This window comes from Bufo bufo, chromosome 5, assembly GCF_905171765.1.
Source record: "Bufo bufo chromosome 5, aBufBuf1.1, whole genome shotgun sequence".
In the NCBI taxonomy this organism is placed as follows: Eukaryota; Metazoa; Chordata; class Amphibia; order Anura; family Bufonidae; genus Bufo; species Bufo bufo.
Genome location: NC_053393.1, coordinates 551408051 through 551433620, shown reverse-complemented (window position 1 = coordinate 551433620; position 25570 = coordinate 551408051).

Genomic DNA, 25570 nt, shown 5'->3' with positions numbered 1-25570 from the left:
TTAGAGGACAGACTGTACCGTCAGGGCCGTATTAGAGGACAGACTGTCCCGTCAGGGCCGTATTAGAGGACAGACTGTACCGTCAGGGCCGTATTAGAGGCCAGACTGTACCGTCAGGGCCGTATTAGAGGACAGACTGTCCCGTCAAGGCCATATTAGAGGACAGTCTGTACCGTCAGGGCCGTATTAGAGGACAGACTGTACCGTCAGGGCCGTATTAGAGGACAGACTGTACCGTCAGGGCCGTATTAGAGAACAGACTGTACCGTCAGGGCCGTATTAGAGGACAGACTGTACCGTCAGGGCCGTATTAGAGGACAGACTGTACCGTCAGGGCCGTATTAGAGGACAGACTGTACCGTCAGGGCCGTATTAGAGGACTGACTGTACCGTCAGGGCCGTATTAGAGGACAGACTGTACCGTCAGGGCCGTATTAGAGGACAGACTGTGCCGTCAGGGCCGTATTAGAGGACTGACTGTGCCGTCAGGGCCGTATTAGAGGACAGACTGTACCGCCAGGGCCGTATTAGAGGACAGACTGTACCGTCAGGGCCGTATTAAAGGACAGACTGTACCGTCAGGGCCGTATTAGAGGACAGACTGTACCGTCAGGGCCGTATTAGAGGACAGACTGGACCGTCAGGGCTGTATTAGAGGACAGACTGTACCGTCAGGGCCGTATTAGAGGACTGACTGTGCCGTCAGGGCCGTATTAGAGGACAGACTGTACCGTCAGGGCCGTATTAGAGGACAGACTGTACCGTCAGGGCCGTATTAGAGGACAGACTGTACCGTCAGGGCCGTATTAGAGGACAGACTGTACCGTCAGGGCCGTATTAGAGGACAGACTGTACCGTCAGGGCCGTATTAGAGGACAGACTGTACCGTCAGGGCCGTATTAGAGGACTGACTGTACCGTCAGGGCCGTATTAGAGGACAGACTGTACCGTCAGGGCCGTATTAGAGGACAGACTGTCCCGTCAGGGCCGTATTAGAGGACAGATTGTACCGTCAGGGCCGTAATAGAGGCCATACTGTACCGTCAGGGCCGTATTAGAGGACAGACTGTCCCGTCAGGGCCGTATTAGAGGACAGACTGTACCGTCAGGGCCGTATTAGAGGACAGTCTGTACCGTCAGGGCCGTATTAGAGGACAGACTGTACCGTCAGGGCCGTATTAGAGGACAGACTGTACCGTCAGGGCCGTATTAGAGAACAGACTGTACCGTCAGGGCCGTATTAGAGGACAGACTGTACCGTCAGGGCCATATTAGAGGACAGACTGTACCGTCAGGGCCGTATTAGAGGACAGACTGTACCGTCAGGGCCGTATTAGAGAACAGACTGTACCGTCAGGGCTGTATTAGAGGACAGACTGTACCGTCAGGGCCGTATTAGAGGACAGACTGTAACGTCAGGGCCATATTAGAGGACAGACTGTACCGCCAGGGCCGTATTAGAGGACAGACTGTACCGTCAGGGCCGTATTAGAGGACAGACTGTACCGTCAGGGCCGTATTAGGGGCTCCAGGAGTATGGGGCACTGCATTCATTGGGGCCCCCATCTATCGCGGAGCCCTCCTCCACCACATACTGGAGGACGATTAGTAAGGCTCGTGCACTGCTTTCCTGTAAACCTGGAGGAATTCTCCGTGCAGTGTGCGCCGTACTGTAGCTTAAAGGGAACCTGTCACCGGGATTTTGTGTATAGAGCTGAGGACATGGGTTCCTAGATGGCCGCTGGCGCATCCGCAATACCCAGTCCCCATAGCTCTGTGTGCTTTTATTGTGTGAAAAAAAACCTATTTGATACATATGGAAATTCCCCTGAGATGAGTCCTGTCCCCGACTCATCTCACATACAGGACTCATCTCAGGTTAATTTCCATATTTATCAAATAGGTTTTTTTTCACACAATAAAAGCACACAGAACTATGGGGACTGGGTATTGCGGATGTGCTAGCGGCCATCTAGGAACCCATGTCCTCAGCTCTATACACAAAATCCCGGTGACAGGTTCCCTTTAAGGGGAGAGATTACAGAGTGCCGCACCATTCCTACATACATACAGCTCCCAGTATGGCCTGAACAGTAGTAAATGGATGCTGGGAGTTACCCCCCATCATCAGCTGTAGGCCATCCAGGTGACTACAGCTCTCATCAGATACAGTCAGCAGCAGAATAAACATTTCCGTTCAGTAACTTACAGCCGACGTCTCCTCCGGAGTTCTTCCCTACCTTCTGGTTCAGACCGCCATGATGACTTCTCCCGGCCTCTACAGCGTTTGCCGCCGCAATGTCTTCAGCTTTTTTACCAACTCCTCCTGTTAGTGCCACACGCTGTGCCCTGAATAGTCATGGCACACTACTATGCCCCTTGAAAATGAAATGGCAGATGCTGTGTGCCCTCTGCATGTAGTGCCACACACTTTGTGAAACTCATATATAGCGCCTCAAGCTCTGTACCCTTTATATATACTCCCTGTATATTGTGCCTCTCATGTGCCCCCTTAATATACTGTATATCCAGTGCTTCGTATGTGCCCTCAGAAATTATCATTCCTCAGCACCTCCGCCATGGAGTCCCATATAAATACCATCACACCATCTCTCCAGCCCCCTCCAATATACAGTTCAGGGCGTAGCTATAGGGGGTGCAGAGGTAACAGTCGCTACCGGGCCCAGGAGACTGAGGGGCCCAAAGACCCTTGTGCCACATAAGACACTGGCATTATAGAAAGTGCATGCTGATCAATTTACACCTCTGGCTGGAGGGAAGGGGTTAGGTCAAGAATTTGGCATGAGGGGTGCCCTTTCAATGTTTGCCTCAGGCAGCAGGAAGGGTATGTGCTCTTCTGCCCCTTGCCAACAGGCACTGAGGGAAGGGGGGCCCAAGCTGAACTCTTGCACCAGGGCCCATGAGCCTTTAGCACCTCAGCCGTGTTAGCCCCCCCCATATCAAAATTTTTGAACAAAACATATGCAATTGGTTAGATCTTTGTTAGATCAGGTTAGATCAATTGTTGTTTGCGTTAGATCTCATACAGAAGTAGAGATATTAACAGTTATTTGCAGGGGGGGGCTAACCCGTCATCAGACCCCCCCCCTTATCAAAAAATTGACCAAAAAATTTGCTATTTTGGAAGATATTTGCTAGATCCGGTATGATCAACTAGTTGTTTTGTTAGATCTCACATAATTACAGACTTATTAAGTGATTAATGAGGGGGGGCTAGCCCCCCCAACATGCAATTTTCAGGTAAAATTTGATGCAGACTAATAGGCCTTTGTTAGATCCGGTAAGATCAAGTGGTTTCAACGTTAGATCTCATTTAATTACAGAGATATTTCACATAAAAACACAGATATTAGGTAGTATTAAATAGGGGGGCTATCCCCCCCACATGCAATTTTCTGATAAAATTTGATGCAGACTAATAGGCCTTCGTTAGATCCGGTAAGATCAAGTGGTTTCAACGTTAGCTCTCATATAATTACAGAGATATTTTACATGAAAACACAGATATTAGGCAGTATTAAATAGGGGGGCTAGCCCCCCCCCCCCCCCCCCCCCACATGCATTTTTCAGGTAAAATTTGATCCAGGCGAATAGGCCTTTGTTAGATCCGGTAAGATCAAGTGGTTTCAACGTTAGATCTCATTTAATTACAGAGATATTTCACATAAAAACACAGATATTAGGTAGTATTAAATAGGGGGGCTATCCCCCCCACATGCAATTTTCTGATAAAATTTGATGCAGACTAATAGGCCTTCGTTAGATCCGGTAAGATCAAGTGGTTTCAACGTTAGCTCTCATATAATTACAGAGATATTTTACATGAAAACACAGATATTAGGCAGTATTAAATAGGGGGGCTAGCCCCCCCCTCCCCCCCCCCCCACATGCATTTTTCAGGTAAAATTTGATCCAGGCGAATAGGCCTTCGTTAGATCCGGTAAGATCAAGTGGTTTCAACGTTAGATCTCATATAATTACAGAGATATTATAAATATTTGGTATTACATTAGGGGGGGCTGGCCCCCCACATACAATTTTCTGGTAAAATTTCATTCAGGCTAGCCCCCCCCCCCCTCCCCCCCACATGCATTTTTCTGGTAAAATTTGATCCAGGCGAATAGGCCTTCGTTAGATCCAGTAAGATCAAGTGGTTTCAACATTAGATCTCATATAATTACAGAGATATTTCAAATGAAAATACAGATATTAGGAAGTATTAAATAGGGGGGCTAACTCCCCCTTATGTAATTCCAAATATCCATAATATCTCTGTAATTATATCAGATCTAACGTTGAAACCACTTGATCTTACCGGATCTAACGAAGGCCTATTAGTCTGCATCAAATTTTACCAGAAAATTGCATGTGGGGGGGTGGGGCTAGCCCCCCCTGACGTAATACCAAATATCCATAATATCTCTGTAATTATATGAGATCTAACGTTGAAACCACTTGATCTTACCGGATCTAACGAAGGCCTATTAGTCTGCATCAAATTTTATCAGAAAATTGCATGTGGGGGGGCTAGACCCCCCTCATTAATCACTTAATAAGTCTGTAATTATATGAGATCTAACAAAACAACTAGTTGATCATACCTGATCTAACAAATATCTTCCAAAATAGCTAATTTTTTGGTCAATTTTTTGATAAGGGGGGGCTGATGACGGGTTAGCCCCCCCTGCAAATAACTGTTAATATCTCTACTTCTGTATGAGATCTAACGCAAACAACAATTGATCTAACCTGATCTAACAAAGATCTAACCAATTGCATATGTTTTGTTCAAAAATTTTGATATGGGGGGGGCTAACACGGCTGAGGTGCCTTTAGCTATGCCCCTGATACAGTCCCATGTAAATAACATCCCTCTCTATCTACAGCCCCCTCCAAAATGCAGTCCCATGTAAATAACATCACCTCCTCAATATTCAGTCCATAAATAACATCACTCCCTCCCCCAGACACCTTCAACGTACAGTCCCATTTAAATAAAATAACCCCCTCCCCAGTCACCTCCAACATGCAGTCCCATGTAAATAACATTATCCCTTAACATTTAATCCAATGTAAATAAAATCACCCCCTCACCAGCCACCTCCAACATGCAGTACCATATAAATAACATTTCCCCTCAACATACAGTCCCATGTAAATAAAATCACCCTACCCCAGCCACTTCCAAATTTCAGTCCCATGAAAATAACATCACTCCACCTCACTGTCCCATGTAAATAACATTCCCCCGTCAGCCCTACCATACAGTCCTAGTAAAATAACCACAACTCCAAGCATTGCTCTGCCTCTCCCTTCACTTACCTCTCCTCATGTAGCAGACCTCACCACAGCTTCTTCCCAGGGCTTCTCTTCACTGCTGAGCCGTCCTCTCCTTCACTGGTCACATGATGGTGACATCATCGCAGGTCCTTTTCAGCTACTGCATTAAGAACATGGACATCACAGGTCCTTCAGCTCTTGCAGGGCATTAGATTCAATTGTATTGCAGTCCTGAGGACGGCAATACAGTTATATCTAACAGGCAGGCAGGACATTGGGGGCCTGGGACAAAACATCAGGGGCCTAGGCCCCGAATGTTTTGACCTAGCAAAGCCCCTGGTGCTCATTATATAGCGCCTTTTACTGTATGTGCTCCTCCTAATATATAGTGCCTCTTATGCGCCCCCTTAATATATATATATATACAGTACAGACCAAACGTTTGGACACACCTTCTCATTCAAAGAGTTTTCTTTATTTTCATGACTATGAAGGCATCAAAACTATGAATTAACACATGTGGAATTATATACATAACAAACAAGTGTGAAACAACTGAAAATATGTCATATTCTAGGTTCTTCAAAGTAGCCACCTTTTGCTTTGATTACTGCTTTGCACACTCTTGGCATTCTCTTGATGAGCTTCAAGAGGTAGTCCCCTGAAATGGTCTTCCAACTGTCTTGAAGGAGTTCCCAGAGATGCTTAGCACTTGTTGGCCCTTTTGCCTTCACTCTGTGGTCCAGCTCACCCCAAACCATCTCGATTGGGTTCAGGTCCGGTGACTGTGGAGGCCAGGTCATCTGGCGCAGCACCCCATCACTCTCCTTCATGGTCAAATAGCCCTTACTTTCAAAGTTTTCCCAATTTTTCGGCTGACTGACTGACCTTCATTTCTTAAAGTAATGATGGCCACTAGTTTTTCTTTACTTAGCTGCTTTTTTCTTGCCATAATACAAATTCTAACAGTCTATTCAGTAGGACTATCAGCTGTGTATCCACCTGACTTCTCCTTAACGCAACTGATGGTCCCAACCCCATTTATAAGGCAAGGAATCCCACTTATTAAACCTGACAGGGCACACCTGTGAAGTGAAAACCATTTCAGGGGACTACTTCTTGAAGCTCATCAAGAGAATGCCAAGAGTGTGCAAAGCAGTAATCAAAGCAAAAGGTGGCTACTTTGAAGAACCTAGAATATGACATATTTTCAGTTGTTTCACACTTGTTTGTTATGTATATAATTCCACATGTGTTAATTCATAGTTTTGATGCTTTCAGTGTGAATCTACAATTTTCATAGTCATGAAAATAAAGAAAACTCTTTGAATGAGAAGGTGTGTTCAAACTTTTGGTCTGTACTGTGTATATATATATATATATATATATATATATAGTGCCTTTCCTATGCCTGGTAATATATATATATATATATATATATATATATATATATATATATATATACACTGCTCAAAAAAATAAAGGGAACACTTAAACAACACAATGTAACTCCAAGTCAATCACACTTCTGTGAAATCAAACTGTCCACTTAGGAAGCAACACTGAGTGACAATCAATTTCACATGCTGTTGTGCAAATGGGATAGACAACAGGTGCAAATTATAGGCAATTAGCAAGACACCCGCAATAAAGGAGTGGTTCTGCAGGTGGTGACCACAGACCACTTCTCAGTTCCTATGCGGTGCTTCCACTCTAGTGGTAGCATGAGACGGAGTCTACAACCCACACAAGTGGCTCAGGTAGTGCAGCTTATCCAGGATGGCACATCAATGCGAGCTGTGGCAAGAAGGTTTGCTGTGTCTGTCAGCGTAGTGTCCAGAGCATGGAGGCGCTACCAGGAGACAGGCCAGTACATCAGGAGACGTGGAGGAGGCCGTAGGAGGGCAACAACCCAGCAGCAGGACCGCTACCTCCACCTTTGCGCAAGGAGGAACACTGCCAGAGCCCTGCAAAATGACCTCCAGCAGGCCACAAATGTGCATGTGTCTGCTCAAACGGTCAGAAACAGACTCCATGAGGGTGATATGAGGGCCCGACGTCCACAGGTGGTGGTTGTGCTTACAGCCCAACACCGTGCAGGCCCTGTGCTCTTCACAGATGAAAGCAGGTTCACACTAAGCACATGTGACAGACGACAGACGTGACAGAGTCTGGAGACGCCGTGGAGAACGTTCTGCTGCCTGCAACATCCTCCAGCATGACCGGTTTGGCATTGGGTCAGTAATGGTGTGGGGTGGCATTTCTTTGGAGGGCCACACAGCCCTCCATGTGCTCGCCAGAGGTAGTCTGACTGCCATTAGGTACCGAGATGAGATCCTCAGACCCCTTGTGAGACCATATGCTGGTGCGGTTGGCCCTGGGTTCCTCCTAATGCAAGACAATGCTAGACCTCATGTGGCTGGAGTGTGTCAGCAGTTCCTGCAAGACGAAGGCATTGATGCTATGGACTGGCCCGCCCGTTCCCCAGACCTGAATCCAATTGAGCACATCTGGGACATCATGTCTCGCTCTATCCACCAACGTCACGTTGCACCACAGACTGTCCAGGAGTTGGCAGATGCTTTAGTCCAGGTCTGGGAGGAGATCCCTCAGGAGACCGTCCGCCACCTCATCAGGAGCATGCAATTGTAGGGAGGTCATACAGGCACGTGGAGGCCACACACACTACTGAGCCTCATTTTGAATTGTTTTAAGGACATTACATCAAAGTTGGATCAGCCTGTAGTGTGTTTTTCCACTTAAATTTTGAGTGTGACTCCAAATCCAGACCTCCATGGGTTGAAAAATTAAATTTCCATTTTTTTATTTTTGTGTGATTTTGTTGTCAGCACATTCAACTATGTAAAGAACAAAGTATTTCAGAAGAATATTGAATTAATTCAGATCTAGGATGTGTTATTTTTGTGTTCCCTTTATTTTTTTGAGCAGTGTATATAGTGCCTCTTATTTGACTCCTTAATATATATATTTTGCCTCTTATGTGCCTCCTTAAATATAATGCCTCTTATATGCACTCTTAATGTATCTAGTGCCTTTTATTTGCCCCATTTATATATCTAGTGCCTCTTATGTGCCCGAGTGCCCCCAGCCCCAGTAATGGTGCGCTGTGGGGCCTGGAGCACTTGCTGTGTGGCCTGGAGCACTTGCTGAGGGGCCCTGAGTACAATAATGGAGTTTGGTGACAATGATAAAACAGTTCTTCATGCCAACCTGATGCATAGTGTTGAGCGAATTGAAGTATCTGAAGTGGACTTTGATCCGAATTTCTGAAAAAAATGTGATATTGTAAAATCAGTTTTAAATACGCCGCGCAGCTTGTGCTGTTCTGCTGCTGCCACTATTATTGCACCTACTGCGAGGACTACTACCCCTAAACAGCTGCACATCTCTTGCTTTGGTCATCATCATGTTACATACTGTACTGCTGCTACTAATTCCCTTACACAACCAGATTTGGACTGGCCCACCGGGGAGGCGGGGGATTCCTCGGTGGGCCCCCAGTCTCCTGCACCCGAAATGAGATGGAGGAGTAATTATTTCTCCTTTCTCAGGAGAGATAATTATTGTAGCCACTAGGTGGCAGTATCACACAGTGATGCAGCCTCCTACTGGTGTACATCGTACAGGAGGGGCAATATCTTCTAGACTTCTGGGGCTGCTGGCAGTGAAGGAGGAGAGAACATGTCTGGCCATCCTCCTGCCCTCCCAGCTGTCAGGAAACTGTAGTTGCTGGAGAGAAGGACTCCTCGGCGGTGCTGGGCTGATTTCTCAGGTGTGTGACAGTAGTGAGCTGTAGGAGACTGTAAGGGGGAAATAGGGGATTTGTTTATAGTAGACTCAGATCTGTGTATTTGTGCTGCTCTCTGCAGAGTTCAGAGCGGCATTGGGGGGACTCTGCCCTAGGTCCCCCAATGCCTCTGCTTTAGGTGCACCCCCATTAGTGCCACAGCTCCAGATGCCCCCACTCTAAATGCACCCCTAATATTGCCTCTTCTCCAGTTGCCCCCCTAATACCTCTGCTCCAGGATCCCCACTATTACCATGCCTCAGGCGACCCTAATGCCTCTGCTTCAATTATGTCCCTCCGTTTGTGCCCTTTGCTCATGTTTTTCCTCTAGCATCTTTGCTTGGGCTTTCTTATAAAAGTAAGTTGTGACCTGCAAAGGGGTTTGGACTTATGACTGAAAAACTCTCCAGTATTGACACGTATGGATTACATGGCGGCAGTGATGATATTCCGTATTTACAGGCATCACTGCTGCCATGTAAAGAGATACTGGTAGTGGAGTGGTGGAGGATTTAAAGGGGCTGTCTAGGTTTTCATGTTATCCTCTCCACAATAGGGACGTTCGGGTCGGCAGTTCGAGGGGCCAAACCCTGACCCGAACGCTTACATACTGCTGCGCATAGCTCCCTGTCCCTTCAGGCCTTGAAGGCCTATGCGGTAGAGAAATCCCGGCGCAAGCGTGCGTGATGACGTCATCGCGCGCCTGTGCCGGGACGCAGCACTGTGACGCGCCTGACTCTGCGAGCAAGCGCCTGGCCCTGGACATACAGTAGGTGAGTATTTATCTTTTCATTTTTTTGTTCATTTATTTATTTTTTTATTTCATGTGCCTACTTTGGGGGGGGGGGCACACAGGAGGACATATTAGGGAAGTTAAATCGAGTACATTGGGGGAATGTGGGGGCTGTATGGGGCCAAATTATTATGGGAGGGAATACTGTGTGGGGGCTAATTACTATGTGGGGGCAGTGTGGGGGCTAATTACTATGTGGGGGCAGTGTGGGGGCAAATTGCTATGTGGGGGCAGTGTGGCGGCCAATTACTATGTGGGGGCAGTGTGGGGACAAATTACTATATGGGGCAGTGTGGGGGCAAATTACTATGTGGGGGCAGTGTGGGGGAAATTACTATGTGGGGGCAGTGTGGGGGAAATTGCTATGTGGGGAAAACTATTGTGTGGGGGCAGTGTGGGCAAATTACTATGTGGGGGCAGTGTGGTGGAAAATTACTATGTGGGGGCAGTGTAGAGAAAATTACTGTGTGGGGGCAAACTACTATATGGGGACAGTTTGGGGGAAATTACTGTGTGGGGGCACATTACTATGGGGGTATTACTATGTGGGGGCAGTGTGGTGGAAATTACTATTTGGGGGTGTTGCTATTGGGGAGGCACTGTAGGGGCAATTCTATTATTTCTGGGGACACTATACAGGGATTATTACCTGGAGCACAGCATAGGGTGTTATTATTACTGGGGGTCTCTAGGGGACATTATAGCTGCTGTGGACACTATAGGAACATTTGGGGTAATTTATCAAACTGGTGTAAAGCAGAACTGGCTTAGTTGTCCATAGCAGCCAATCAGATTCCACCTTTCATATTTGACAGCTCTTTTGGAAATCCAGTTCTACTTGACACCAGTTTGATAAATTACCCCAATTATGTCTATTAGGGTCACTATTTTTTTCAGCAGTATAGTACCTGGGGCATTGGGAAGCACAACGGGCACAGTATTGGGAGTGGCAGCAGGATGACACTGTGGGGACACCAGGATGGGGAGGAATTGAGAAATCTAACGTGTCTGTGTTACAAACTGTAGAGACGAGATGTGGCTGAAAGAATTTGCCCTGGTGGTCTGGGTCAAATGGAGGAGAAGAGGAAAGAGAAGGTCTACATGACAGGAGATGTCCCTGGATGTAAGAGGTATGTGGTGCTGTATTCTCCTCCATGTCTTTTTTATTACAATTATATGTATTTTAAATTTGGTGACCAAATTTTTCAGTTTAGGACCCAATTTGAAGTATTTTTTTTTTGTCTGAAGATGTCATATGGCCTAAGAAAAAAAAAATGGAGGAAGGGGGGGGGGGGGCCGGGGCCAAGTTTGGTAGACAGCCCCCGGCCTATCATGCACTTAATCCGCCCCTGCTTGATTGCCCCCAGTCTGGAGATCTCGTCCTGACCAGACGTACCGGAACCATCCTATGGTTCTCTGTAGAAAGAGGCGTGGGTTTCCTCCAGGACAACCATTCAGGCACAGAAGTGTTTGTAGGCCGCAGATCAGTTAAGCGTCATTACTTGCCCCAGGAGAGGCACAACTTGTACATTGGGGATCAAGTTGAATATACCCCCATGCGGTCCATGCAAGGACTATTTGCAGCCGGAGTCACCCTGCTCCAGAAACCTCTCTCCCCTGCCGTCACCCCAGAGACCTGGCAGGAGGATCCAGGCTCTGCAGCTAGGACCAGATGTCTGCAGGAGAACCCAGATGGCCGCCTAATCTTCAGGGAACAGCCTCAACCAGCCCCTGCACCTTTAATTCCTGATCTGTCACCGCCACCAAACCTGAGGGTGGGACAGATAAACAATAGCGTATTAACTTTTAATCCCAAGGTGCAGCCGTGCTTCATGCCACCCTACATGCTCCCATGGAAGCAGCCACAAGCTAATGTTCCAGCACTGAGCCTTTGAAGCCAAAAATTCTTCCCCTTCCTGCACCGGCTGTGGATCCCGGTCTGCAGCAAGCAACGGCTACGTTTTCCAGGTTGGCTGTCCAACCAATACCTACAGTCACAGGTAGAGGCCGCTGGCGCACTACAACCAACACTACCCTAAGCCACCAGCAGAGGCAAGAGTTACCTCTGATGAGGTTCAGCAGCTCTAGTAGTGATGAGGAGCTGGACACCTACCTGTAAGGTGTCCCCACTAAAGAAAATCCAGTGACATTATTTGGGAGCCACGCCATGGACTGATTGCCTGACGGGTGAGGACCTGTTGGCATTGTTTGTGTGATTTTAACCATTTTTGTTCCAGGTTGCCATTGTTTGTCCTCATCCAGATGGTCATGTCAGTAAGGACTCCCCCCCATCAGCACTTAACCCCTCAACATCCAAGTTCAATGTTTTATCCCCTTTCTCAGGTTACTTGATAGCCTGCTGCTGCTATTATTATATGACATTTTAACCCTTTGGATTACAATTAACTTTTGCCCTGTGGATTGCAAAGGACTTTTCTACAACTTTAAGCACTTCCAGGACAAAGGACTCAAGTTATTGTTGAGCCTATCCCTTGCACTTATAAAATTTGCACTATTTTATAAAATGTTTGCAACATAAAAGCTTGCATTTAATTGTCATGCTATTTAATAATTTATGTAACCAGTTTACAAATGTTATGTAATGTTCAAGATATCCTGCCCATTGTGTGTATTATCTCTCCAGGTACCACAATGTGAATTTATGCACTGTTTCAAATGATTGCACTTACCGTTGCACTTAACAAAAATTTTAACAACTTACTTAAAGTGTGCCTTTTCACAGCTCTTGTTCTCTCCCCCTTCATACGGACTGTCATCAGAGGGATGTTGTACACCAATGGCCTACACCCGGTGATATATACCCATAGGTACCCAGGGTAGGACCAAATGGTAAGTCCTGACAGGTCTAGTTACACAGGTGCCCCTGCTGCTTCGGGAATCGTTAGAAGCCCTAGGCTGCTCCTTCCCGCTTGTTAAATGTTCCGGATTGTTCCCATCCGGAGGTGTCTCATTCCAGGAACGCACGGGATTAAATACCCTCCTCCTGTGACATTGCCAGAAGTGCACGGAGACGACTCATACCTCCCCTTCTGAGCATTTTGCCTAAGGTATGGTACCTCAAGCCTTAGAGCCTTATATTTAGCTTCCTCATAGACATCATAGTGATCGTGCTATAAGCCAAATTTCTTCAGGCTATGATGCAGGGAAGGGAATACAGGATAAAGCCACCCTTTCATTTGCGGGCATTCCATTACATAATGGCGGGATTACGGAGTAAAGACACCCCCATGCTTTCTTTGATATTGGTGGACGATATACGAAGTCAGTCAGTAAAGGTTTCGCTTTGTGCAGCTATAGGTTACTTGGTTATACCAAGATAAGGAAACTGTGTGTTTGACACCTTATGCTAGCGGGCAGGAACCTCGAGGAAACCGTTATGTGTTTTGTACGTCATTTATATGTATATTCATGCAGCACTTTGTATTGTATTGTGTACCCAGAGCTTGTTCCTTTTATTATAGCATACGCCGAGGTTGGCTTCACTTAAAGTAAGCGGGTATGTAACATCCCAGGGTATGTCACTAAAACTCTGTCACCCAGCTCGATGATGTTAAAGTGTAGATGTGTTGTCATCTTGTGTAATCTGACCTTGCATTGATTTTGTATGCCATTTCTATGTCTGTATTGAATGTATATGCTGTAATATCCATGTACACCAGCAGGTGGCAGCAGTATGTAGCAGAATAAGCCAGTTAGTATATCTAGACTGGAATAGACCATTCCAGGCTAGCTTCCCCCTATCTGAGGAGGAGTGGAATGTTCCCACATCCTACTTCAGAGGGAGGATAGAAAGTTCTAGGGAGTGTACCAGCCACCCCCCTGTTGGGGTAGGCTGTGTGAATAGGAGCTCCCAGAAACAGGGACCCCAACCAGGGATCCAAGCCTCTGCTGAGGCCCCAGATCAACTTTCCCAGCCTGAGTCCCTTACCTCAGCTGGATGACCAAGAAAGCAGCAAGCTTCAGAACTACTAGATCTCCAGGAAGCCACCACCATTCCCTGCGAGCAGTCCTGTAAGTACAGATTCCAAATACAAGGAGAAGATAAGTACCTCCATAGCTAGTCAGGCCCAAACCAAGCAGACCATAGACAGAGCAGAAGACAGATACCTGCCAGACTCTTAAAGGCGTATGTACTAGATGCAGAATATATATATATATAATTCCTGCCACATATTGCCAATACCTGCTGGGACCTAAAGACTATTGCTGTAACATTGTATGGATCTAAAGCTGCATCTTATAACACCAAGTAAAGACAAGTTGGACCCTCTTTTCTGTGTGGAATTCCATCATTTCTCCATTACTCCTATTTACAGCACTCAATTTTGTTGCATGTGAGCCAAGATACAGGAGTCCAGCCGTACTACAGGTAGGAGACACCGTTGACACAATACAAGACAATATCCCCCTCTGGCATTCCTAACCTAGTACATGAGCTATACCATCTTAAAGGGCCCTTCTACAGTACCTGCGCAAGCTGCAACTGCCGTCACGAACTTAGTTACACCTAAATCTGACCCACTACATGGCATGCTCACTGACCCAGTGTCCTGCTCATTGCAGAAACTACCCAAAAATGACCCCATTTTAGAAACTACACCCCTCAAGGTATTCAAAACTGATTTTACTAACTTTGTTAACCCTTTAGCTGTTCCACAAGATTTAATGGAAAATAGAGATACAATTTCAAAATTTCACTTTTTTGCCAGATTTACCATTTTAATAATGTTTTTTCCAGTTACAAAGCAAGGGTTAACAGCCAAACAAAACTCAATATTTATGGCCCTGATTCTGTAGTTTACATAAACACCCCATATGTGGTCGTAAACCGCTGTACGGGCACACGGCAGGGCGCAGAAGGAAAGGAATGCCATACGGTTTTTGGAAGGTAGATTTTGCTGGACTGGTTTTTTGACACCATGTCCCATTTGAAGCCCCCCTGATGCACCCCTAGAGTAGAAACTCCAAAAAGTGACCGCATTTTAGAAACTACACCCCTCAAGGTATTCGAAACTGATTTTACAAACTTTGTTAACCCTTTAGCTGTTCCACAAGATTTAATGGAAAATAGAGATACAATTTAAAAATTTCACTTTTTTGGCAGATTTTCCATTTTAATGATTTTTTTTTCCAGTTACAAAGCAAGGGTTAACAGCCAAACAAAACTCAATATTTATGGCCCTGATTCTGTCGTTTACAGAAACACCTCATATGTGGTCGTAAACTGCTGTACGGGCACACGGCAGGGCACAGAAGGAAAGGAATGCCATACGGTTTTTGGAAGGCAGATTTTGCTGGACTGGTTGACACCATCTCCCATTGGAAGCCCCCCTGATGCACCCCTAGAGTAGAAACTCCCAAAAAGTGACCGCATTTTAGAAACTACGGGATAGTGTGGTAGTTTTGTTGGTACTATTTTAGGGTACATATGATTTCTGGTTTCTCTATATTACACTTTTTGTGAGGCAAGGTAACAAGAAATAGCTGTTTTGGCACCGTTTTTATTTTTTGTTATTTACAACATTCATCTGACAGGTTAGATCATGTGGTAATTTCATAGAGCAGGTTGTCACGGACGCGGCAAAAAAAAATCATGTTTTAGTGTTTCCATAGTCTGAGAGCCATAGTTTTTTCATTTTTTGGGCGATTATCTTGGGTAAAATATGATTTTTGCGGGATGAGATGACGGTTTGATTGGCACTATTTTGGGGTGCATATGACTCTTTGATCGATTGCTATTACACTTTTTGTGATGTAAGGTGACAAAAAATTACTTTTTTTACACCCTTTTTATTTTTATTTTTTTACGGTATTCACCTGAGGGGTTAGGTCATGTGATATTTTTATAGAGCCGGTTATTGTGGAAGTTTTACACAATGATTTCATTATTGAAACAAAAAAAATCATGTTTTAGTGTTTCTATAGTCTGAGAGCCATAGTTTTTTCAATTTTTTGGGCGATAATCTTGGGTAGGGTAGGATTTTTGTGGGATGAGATGACGGTTTTATTGGCACTATTTTGGGGTGCGTGTGACTTTTTGATCGCTTGGTATTACACTTTTTATGATGTAAGGTGACAAAAAATGGTTTATTTAGCACAGTTTTTATTTTTTACGGTGTTCATCTGAGGGGTTAGGTCATGTGATTTTTTTATAGAGCCGGTCGATATGGACGCGGCGATACCTAATATGTATACTTTTTTTTATTTATGTAAGTTTTACACAATAACAGTTTCTTTTAAACAAAAAAAATGATGTTTAGAGTCTCCATATTCTGAGCCATAGTTTTTTATTTTTTGGGCGATTGTCTCAGGTAGAGGCTCATATTTTGCGGGATGAGGTGACGGTTATATTGATACTATTTTGGTGGGCAAAAGCCTTTTTGATCGCTTGCTGTTGTACTTTTTGTGATGTAAAGTGACAAAAAAAGGTTTCTTTAGCACAGTTTTTATTTTTTACGGTGTTTACCTGAGGGATGAGGTTATGTGATATGTTTCTATAGCCGGTCGATACGGACAAGGCGATACCTAATATGTTTACTCCCCCCCCCCACCCTATTTTTTTACCAATTTTTTTACCAATTTTTTTAACTTTATTTGGGGAAAATGATGTTTTTGTTTATTTTCACTTGAAACTTTTATTTTTTGGGGCGGGGAAACTTTATTTTTTCAACTTTTTTTTCACTTTATTTTTTGTCCCACTTTGGGACTTAAACTTTTGGGGGTCTAATCCTTTACAATGCATTCCAATACTTCTGTACTGGAATGCATTGGCTGTATGAGTAATTCAGTGAGTATTACTCATACAGCTTCCGGCCAGGGGTCTGGATCTCACAGGCTCATCACCGGAAGGCATCGCTCTGCCTTCCATGCCATCAGGTCCCCCCTACAGCCCCACGGGGACACGATGGCACTGCCGACCACCGCCGCCGCACCAGGTAAAAGCCGCAAACCGCAGGTCTGAATTGACCTGCGGTTTGCGGAGATGCGCATTGACCCAAGGTGCCTGCTCAATGATTTGAGCAGGCACCTTGCTCCGAGCGGTGGTGATCGGATTGCAGGGTGGTCTGTGACCATGGAAACGAGCAGTGTATAATGTGATGTAAAAATGAATCTAGCCAGTAAAGGAAGCAATATGGAGAATAACAATACATTAGCAAGTGCCTTGTATTAACTTTCTCTACATGATAAATGCCACTTACTGAAGAGAGAGGACCCCTTTAAGACCCTTGTGTACATAGATTGGCGGTAATGTAATTGAATGTCTCAGGACCCCTTTTTTCATGATCAGTGCCGGGTGTTCCAGCAGTCAGACCCCAGCAATCTGATATTTAGCACCTGTCCTGTAGATAGGTCATTATGGTAGGACAACCCTCTTCACTATACTATAGATTATGTGCAATCTGAGGAGGATATGATCTAATACATTTCATGCCAGACATTTATGCTTAAAGGGGTATTATCATCTTAATGATTTAACAGTGATCATTTTTCTAAATATATTTAATTAACAAATTCCCACCCCTTAGAAGAAAATAAACCTATACTTACCTGACTGTTGTCTTCCGTCTCCTCTGGTTACGGCCACCTCTCTTCTCAGGAATCGCGGTGGCCGCGCGTGCGCAGACGACTTCTTATCTTCTCCCGGCCGGCCGCGCGCTGTACTGAACGCGCACGCCAAGAACGCGCATGCGCTATGGTGATTTCTTCCTGGCCAGTATAGTATACTTGCCAGGAAGAAGTCACCAGAGCGCATGCGCGGTCTCGTTGTGCGAGTTCAGTACAGCGCGCGGCCCGGCCCGGGAGAAGACATCAATCAAGATGGAGCCCGCCCCCTGCTGAGTGCCGAAACCACGAAGTGGACAGCGTGCCGGGAGCAAGTAAGTATTAAACGGCGTCATGAGAATACCCCTTTAAAGGAGTTAAAGGGGTCCTCTCACTTCAGTAAATGGCATTTATCATGTAGAGAAAGTTAATACAAGGCACTTACTAATGTATTGTCATTATCCATATTGCCTCCTTTCCAAAACATTATACACAGCACGTATCCGTGGTTACGACCACCCAGCAATCCAGCAGCGGTGGCCGTGCTTACACACTATAGGGAAAGGCTGGAAGTGTGCATAGGCCAACACCTTTACTTATAGTGTGGGCCCTAGGTACCCCAGTCCGACACCCTAGTCCGATCATTCTCATAAAACACTAATCGGGTTAGGGGTCTTCTCAGCCCCTACTACACCTGCTGGAGCCGATGGACAGGTGAGGCTGAGGATACCTTCACCTGCAGAAAGGATCATGTGCAATAGACCATACAGATGAACAACCATCAAATACATCCTTGGCCTAATCCATATGTTGGCGGTGTGCCCCCTTATGTTGGACTCAGGCCCTTTACCGGCATCACTTGTGTCAAAGTCATATCAGTCATGTTGTATAATGTAGTAATTAAGGACCTCATCTAATACTGCCTCTAATCCCTCCATGTTTGATAGGCACATGTGCGGGACATTATGAGGGTTCGGATGAAGGTAGTATGAAGTCGCCATGATGCTCACAAGAAAATATATCTTAGTGGAGAGTTCGAGTCAAAACCTTTGTTAAGCCGACCTCATAAACTGGGTCATAAAAGGCCATTAGCGTAAACAAGAGCCTCTCCATGACACCAGAGGAAGGGGCTAGTAGTGGAGTCTGCAGACCTTCTTAGTATATCTGTCTCGTTAGCAAATCGTCATTTGGGTGGGGGACAAACCGTTTGATGATCTTACCGACTTTTATGCAACCCCCAGGGAACCAGACATCTACGACGACTTGTAACATATTAAGTGCTGTTTATTTTATCCTATTTATTTATTTTTTACAATTGCTACATTGTATTTGCTACATTGTATTTGCATGTCCTTGTAGTTTTACCTATTGATAACTGCATTTTTTAAGCACTTTCCTGTAGATATTAAAACTTCCCTTTAATGAGAGCTTTTGTGCCTTCTTTCTAGGTTAACCCTGTGAATACTGTAGAGCATAGAGGGTCTGAGTGGGTAATGGGGAGTTACCTAGGTCCAGGTGTCTTGTCTACCTGATATGACAAGTGGTGGCCGGGAATATCCCTCAGATCATCGGGGGAGATATACCATAACCCTGTGGCTCAAAGTAAGGGAAATGGGAAATTGATCTTAAACTCTGGATCACCCTTCAAGTTCACATCCTGACAGAAAACATACAATCTCCAGACAGAGAGCGCTCCATGTAGAGAAGATACAATGCCACATAAAGAACATACAAACTTCATGTAGAGCACATAAAGCACATGTAGGGGGCGTGGCTTAGAGAAAATGGGGTGTGGCTTAACAAGTGCCATGTATAGCCAAGAACTTTTAATAATTTCCCCCGAACAAGTCTAGTTGTAGATATGAATAATTGATATGTAAATCACAGCTCCATAGTCATAGAATGTAACACGTGTTAATTATAAAGTGTTAATTATAATATATTGCGACATGATTAATTGGAATTTAATGTGGGAAGATTCTCACATTGCGACAGAACCTCTCCAGTAAATGGACTACTCCCTAGAATGAAATATCAGGAAGACAGGCGCCGTATATAAAGAGATTACAGCCTCCGACTAAACACAGGAACCATCTCCAGCGAGAAGACGACATGCAGGCCCATCACAGAGGGACATCTACTGAGCGTCTCCACTCACAGGGGAACCAGAGCACTCAGCAGCAGGTAAGTGCTCTCAGGTATCACATCATGTCTCTGTGTCAGTGTGCTACATAACCAGGGACCTACCTATAGGGGGTCGAGGAGGCAGGAGCTCTCAGATATCACATCATGTCTAGGTGTCTCACGGCTCCCAGCTCTAGGGTGGCAGATGGAGTCAAGTGGGCAAAGTTCTACTGATCTCACATGAGGAACCAGCTTGGTAGTTATAGTCTTATGGGAGGCACTGGGCTTGCTGGTGTCAGTCTCTCCTTGTAGGCGCACTCTTAGAGGCAGCAGGCGTATATGACACTGTCCCTACAAGAGGCAAAAGCTTCCTCGTCCTCTGGCTTGTTTTGTAGCCAAGTCCCTGAGTATCGATGCTCTGGTTCCAGTCTCCTCAGAGTAGCAGCAATGAAAGCATCACCACTAGGGGCGCACTGCAATTAGGCGAGGTGAGGCGATTGCCTCAGGTGACATGTGGGGGCCATAGAAGCGCTCATCTCTCTACAATCAACTGTATCGCCATCCTCAGGACAGCAATACAGTTGAAAGCTGCTGCAGGGCACAGGAGCGATGTATCCATGTCCCACCGTTCCCTTGTCCTACTGCCTGTAGCCACTGGAGGCCACTGCAGGCCAGTACAGGCAGCGTGATGACATCATCATCATTGCGCCACCTGAGCCACGCTGCAAAACAGCTCAAGAAACATACATTACATTACTTATCCTTTACTGACCCTGAGTTACATCCTGTATTATACTCCAGCAGGGCCGCTTATAGGCCAGTACAGCTGGCCCAGTTGTACCGGGCCCGGCTGGCAGGGGGGCCCGGGCTGCCGACTCCCGAGCCATTTTAATTTTTTTGCTGTCAGTGGGCTGGCTCCAGTAACAGCAGGCAGTGTGGGGGCGGCGCTCACTCACTGACATCACACGCCTGCTCCTCCCACTAGGCGGCGCAGGCGCGTGACGTCAGTGAGTGAGCGCTGCCGCCCGCACTTGTTACTGGAGGCTGGAGGGTGGAGGGAGGAGGCAGGAGCTGAATGTAAGGTAGTATTTTAGTAAAGAGATGAGCGCTGTGCCTGTGCTAAAATTAAAGTTACTGTCTGCAGCCTGCACGGCTGCACCGATTTATTAATGTATACTACTGTGAGTGGCGGGGGGGGATCTATATGGATGACGTCATGACGGCACTGTTATAGGGAGGGCGGGGGATCCGTGGATGGCACTGTTATGGGGGGGGGGGGTCTGTCATGTGGATGACACTTATGGGGGGGGGGCCGGGGGGTCTGTGGATGACACTTATGGGGGGGATCTGTGGATGGCACCATTATGGAGGGGGATCTGTGGATGACACTGTTATGGGGGGGATCTGTGGATGACACTGTTATGGGGGGATCTGTGGATGACACTGTTATGGGGGGATCTGTGGATGACTGTTATGGGGGGGATCTGTGGATGGCACTGTTATGGAGGGTATCTGTGAATGGCACTGTTATGGAGGGGTATCTGTGGATGACACATAGCATAAGATGCTATATACGGTATGTGTCATCCACAGATCCCCCTCTATAACAGTGCCATCCACAGATCCCCCCATAACAGTGCCATCCACAGATCCCCTCCATAACAGTGCCATCCACAGATCCTCTCCATAACAGTGCCATCCACAGATCCCCTCCATAACAGTGCCATCCACAGATCCCCTCCATAACAGTGCCATCCACAGATCCCCTCCATAACAGTGCCATCCACAGATCCCCTCCATAACAGTGCCATCCACAGATCCCCTCCATAAAAGTGCCATTCACAGATCCCCTCCATAACAGTGCCATTCACAGATCCCCTCCATAACAGCGCCATTCACAGATCCCCTCCATAACAGTGCCATCCACAGATCCCCTCCATAACAGTGCCATCCACAGATCCCCTCCATAACAGTGCCATCCACAGATCCCCTCCATAAAAGTGCCATCCACAGATCCCCTCTATAAAAGTGCCATTCACAGATCCCCTCCATAACAGTGCCATTCACAGATCCCCTCCATAACAGCGCCATTCACAGACGACCCCCCAGCGCCATAAATATCACTTGTAGACAAATCTGCATGTTGTTTTAAGGCGGCGTCTGGGGAGGGGCCAAGGGCGGGGCCAGGGGTGTGGCTGAAGGAGGGATCAGGGGGTGGAGCTGAAGGGGGCCCCGTCATGTATGCTGTACGGGGCCCCATGATTTCTATCAGCGGCCCTGTACTCCAGAGCTGCACTCACTATTCTGCTGGTGCAGTCACTGTGTACATACATTACTTATCCTTTACTGACCCTGAGTTTCATCCTGTATTATACTCCAGAGCTGCACTCACTGTTCTGCTGGTGCAGTCGCTGTGTACATACATTACTTATCCTGTACTGATCCTGAGTTACATCCTGTATTATACTCCAGAGCTGCACTCACTATTCTGCTGGTGCAGTCGCTGTGTACATACATTACTTATCCTGTACTGATCCTGAGTTACATCCTGTATTATACTCCAGAGCTGCACTCACTATTCTGCTGGTGCAGTCACTGTGTACATTACATTACTTATCCTGTACTGATCCTGAGTTACACCCTGTATTATACTCCAGAGCTGCACTCACTATTCTGCTGGTGCAGTCACTGTGTACATACATTACTTATCCTGTACTGATCCTGAGTTACATCCTGTATTATACTCCAGAGCTGCACTCACTATTCTGCTGGTGCAGTCACTGTGTACATACATTACTTATCCTGTACTGATCCCGAGTTTTACAGCAAGACACGGAGGCTTCGTATTGCTTTCTCCATCTTTACTGAACCACCAATAGCATCAAAGAGAAAAAATTTACATACAAGGAACCATAGCAACCAAGGTCCCTCCCCACTGGCCCCTATAATAGGCCGCTCTTCCTCTGTGACTTCCTCTTTCTTTGCTGCTGCCAAGATAAGTACACTGAAAATTTCTTTATCTGTGATTTGTATTTTATCAAGGCTTTGTGCTTTTATATATGTGCGCTTTTTACCCAGGGTGACTAACCCTGTTTCGCTTATAGCGCTACCCCCTTTTGCTTTGCGTCCCGTTTTATTGCAGCTGCGCTTATTCCCGCGCTTTATTGTGCCTCTGCTTGCGCTCCCCGGCGCCCCCCCTTCTCTAATAGCTGTCGCTCTCTACGGCGACTCGGTTCGCCGGCGCGGCGCTTCCCCTCACACACCGGAACAGTCTCACCTCGTCCCTGGACATTGGGAGACGATAGCTCCATCCCGGTCTCCAGCGGCACCTATCTGGAACTCCTCCGGTGGTCAGGACGGCCGCGAGATCTCGGCGGCCATCTTGGTATACCTTCAGTGACCCGGCCGGCTTTCCCGCATTTCGCGGGCTTCACAGCAGGACTTCCGGTACCTGCGTCACTTCCGGCCCAGCTTACATCTGCTCCTGTGCCCTGCGGTCGGCGGCTCCTGCTCTCTGCCCTTGCTCCGGTCACTGCTCATACCAGGTGCTATTAGTCGCAGCTAGCGCTTGCTTTTACCAGGATTTGTTCATTCTCTGGAAGTTATTGTGGGATTATGTCTACCCCTAATCCTCCTGCTATCAGTATGCCCCCCTCCTCCCCTGAGGGTCACAATCCCACAGATGTGGATGCACAGACGCTGGCCCTGCAGCGCTCTGTATCAGACGCTATCATGGCGGCCATGGGTTCTATGTCGACTATATTGTCCCAAACCATTACCCAGGCTCTGTCCGCCCAGCCAGCTAGTAGGTCCTTGCCAGACCATAACACCACTCCGCAGCCTACCTCCATTGAACCTCCTGTGCCACAGGAGACGTTGACTGGTGCGCATCATGCCACCCCAGAGACCGTGCATAGTTCACGGAAAAGAGCCTTTTCCCGCCAGGCAGAACGGGCGCGGACATGGAAGTGCGCTAGAGCGCAATCACCTGAAATGTCTGACTCTGATGGAGCTTCAGACGAGGAGGCTATTGCGGACTTTGACTACGGGTCAGAGGAGGATGTCGCCCCCCCAGTGCAGGGTCCTTCTACTTCCGCTACTGCGGCCTCCTCTGCCAAAGTTGCGGCATCCTCTGCTAACGCTAATCGCACAGAGGCTCTGCTAGATGCGTCAGGCGAACCCATGTTCGACCCTGAAGCTCTGCATCACCCGCGCTCGGCGGAATGGCTCCCCACTGAACATGTGGGGTCCTATTTAGAACATTGGGTACGCCACCCTCTTAACCGTGAGACACGGAACAAGCTTAGGGCCGAGTGCCCCAGGCCGATTGTGCCTAACAAAGTGTGTGACACCCCCATAGTTGACCCCAAGATGTCACAATTCTTGGCCAAAACTGGCTGGAACCCTAAGAAGGGCCTGGATTCAGCTCTCCGCAACTGCCAGGACAAGGTCTTGGATATCTTTGGCCCACTGGCAAAGATTTTTGAATTGGCTGAAACAGCTAGAAATGAGGGCTCTCCAATAGACCCCGAGGAACTACGGGGTTGGATCCAGAGGGCAATTTGTATTGCCGGTAACGCCAATACCTCCTTGGCAATCGAGAGGCGCAAAGCCATCTTGTTTAAGATCGACCCCAAGTTGGCAAATTTAGCGCTCACGGAGGCGGGTAAGGACGCCCAGGGTCTCCTCTTTGGAGACTCTTTCATTAAAGATATGAGCCGTTTCGTGGGTACTTTTACCGCACTTGACAAGGCCCAAGCTAATTTGCGCAGAGTATTTCAGGGACGGGTCTCTCATCGGGCCGGCAGTAGTAGGGGCCGCCTGTCCGGCCGTGCAAACTTTCAGGCCCATGGCACGAACAGAGGTTCTGGTGGTCAGCGACCGTCATTCCAGGACCAGCGTAACCCGTCACCTTTCTTCTCCACAAGAGGAAATCAATGGAGGTCTTGTTCCTTCAGAGGAAATCCAAGCTACCGCAGACCCTTGGGTAAGTCCTCCCCAGATCGGGGATTCTATGGTCCCTTGTGTAGGCAGACTCCATCTTTTTTCGCATGCTTGGGGCCTCATCTCCTCAGATCCATGGGTACTTTCCACGGTCAGGGGATTTCACATAGAACTCACGGGTTCCACTTCCCTAATCCCCTCCCCTCCGCCCATACCTTTGTCGCGCCCGGATTGCGCTCTGGTGGACACGGAACTGTTTTCCCTCAGACAAAAACAGGCGATAGAGCGAGCCCCCCCTTTTGGGAGAGGGGTGGTCAGCAACATCTTCCTTGTCAGGAAAAAAGGGGGTCAGATGAGACCTGTCATCAACCCCCGCGCCCTCAATTCGGTAGTACGCTACCGCCATTTCAAAATGGAGGGGATCCACCTCCTTCGGGACTTGTTAGTTCCCGGGGACTGGATGGTAAAGCTGGATCTGAAAGACGCTTATCTAACGGTCCCAGTGGCCTTGCATTCCAGGGATCTTCTCCGGTTCCGGTGGAGAGGAGAAATCTGGAGGTTCACCTGTCTACCATTCGGTCTGTCATCGGCCCCTTGGTGTTTCACCAAGTTGCTACGTCCGGTTGTGTCATGGTTGAGGACATGGGGCGTACGCCTTATCATCTACCTGGACGACATCTTGCTGCTGCACGAGTCCAGGTCGGGACTACTGGAACATCTCCAGTGGACGGCGAACCTACTTTCAGATCTCGGGTTCCTCCTCAACAAGGAGAAGTCTTCTCTCATCTCATCCCAGAGGATGGAATTCCTGGGATTCATGGTGGACTCGCTCTTGGAGTCCCTCAGCCTGCCGGCGGCAAAGTTACGAGCCATCCGCAAGGAGTTGAGGCATGCTCTTCTCGTCCCCAGCCTCTCATTGCGTCACCTAGCTCGCATCATCGGTCTGCTGGCCTCATCGATTCAGGCGGTGTTTCCGGCCCCGTTACACTACCGGGCTCTTCAACGGCTGAAGATCGCCCATCTTCGGACTGGTGCCT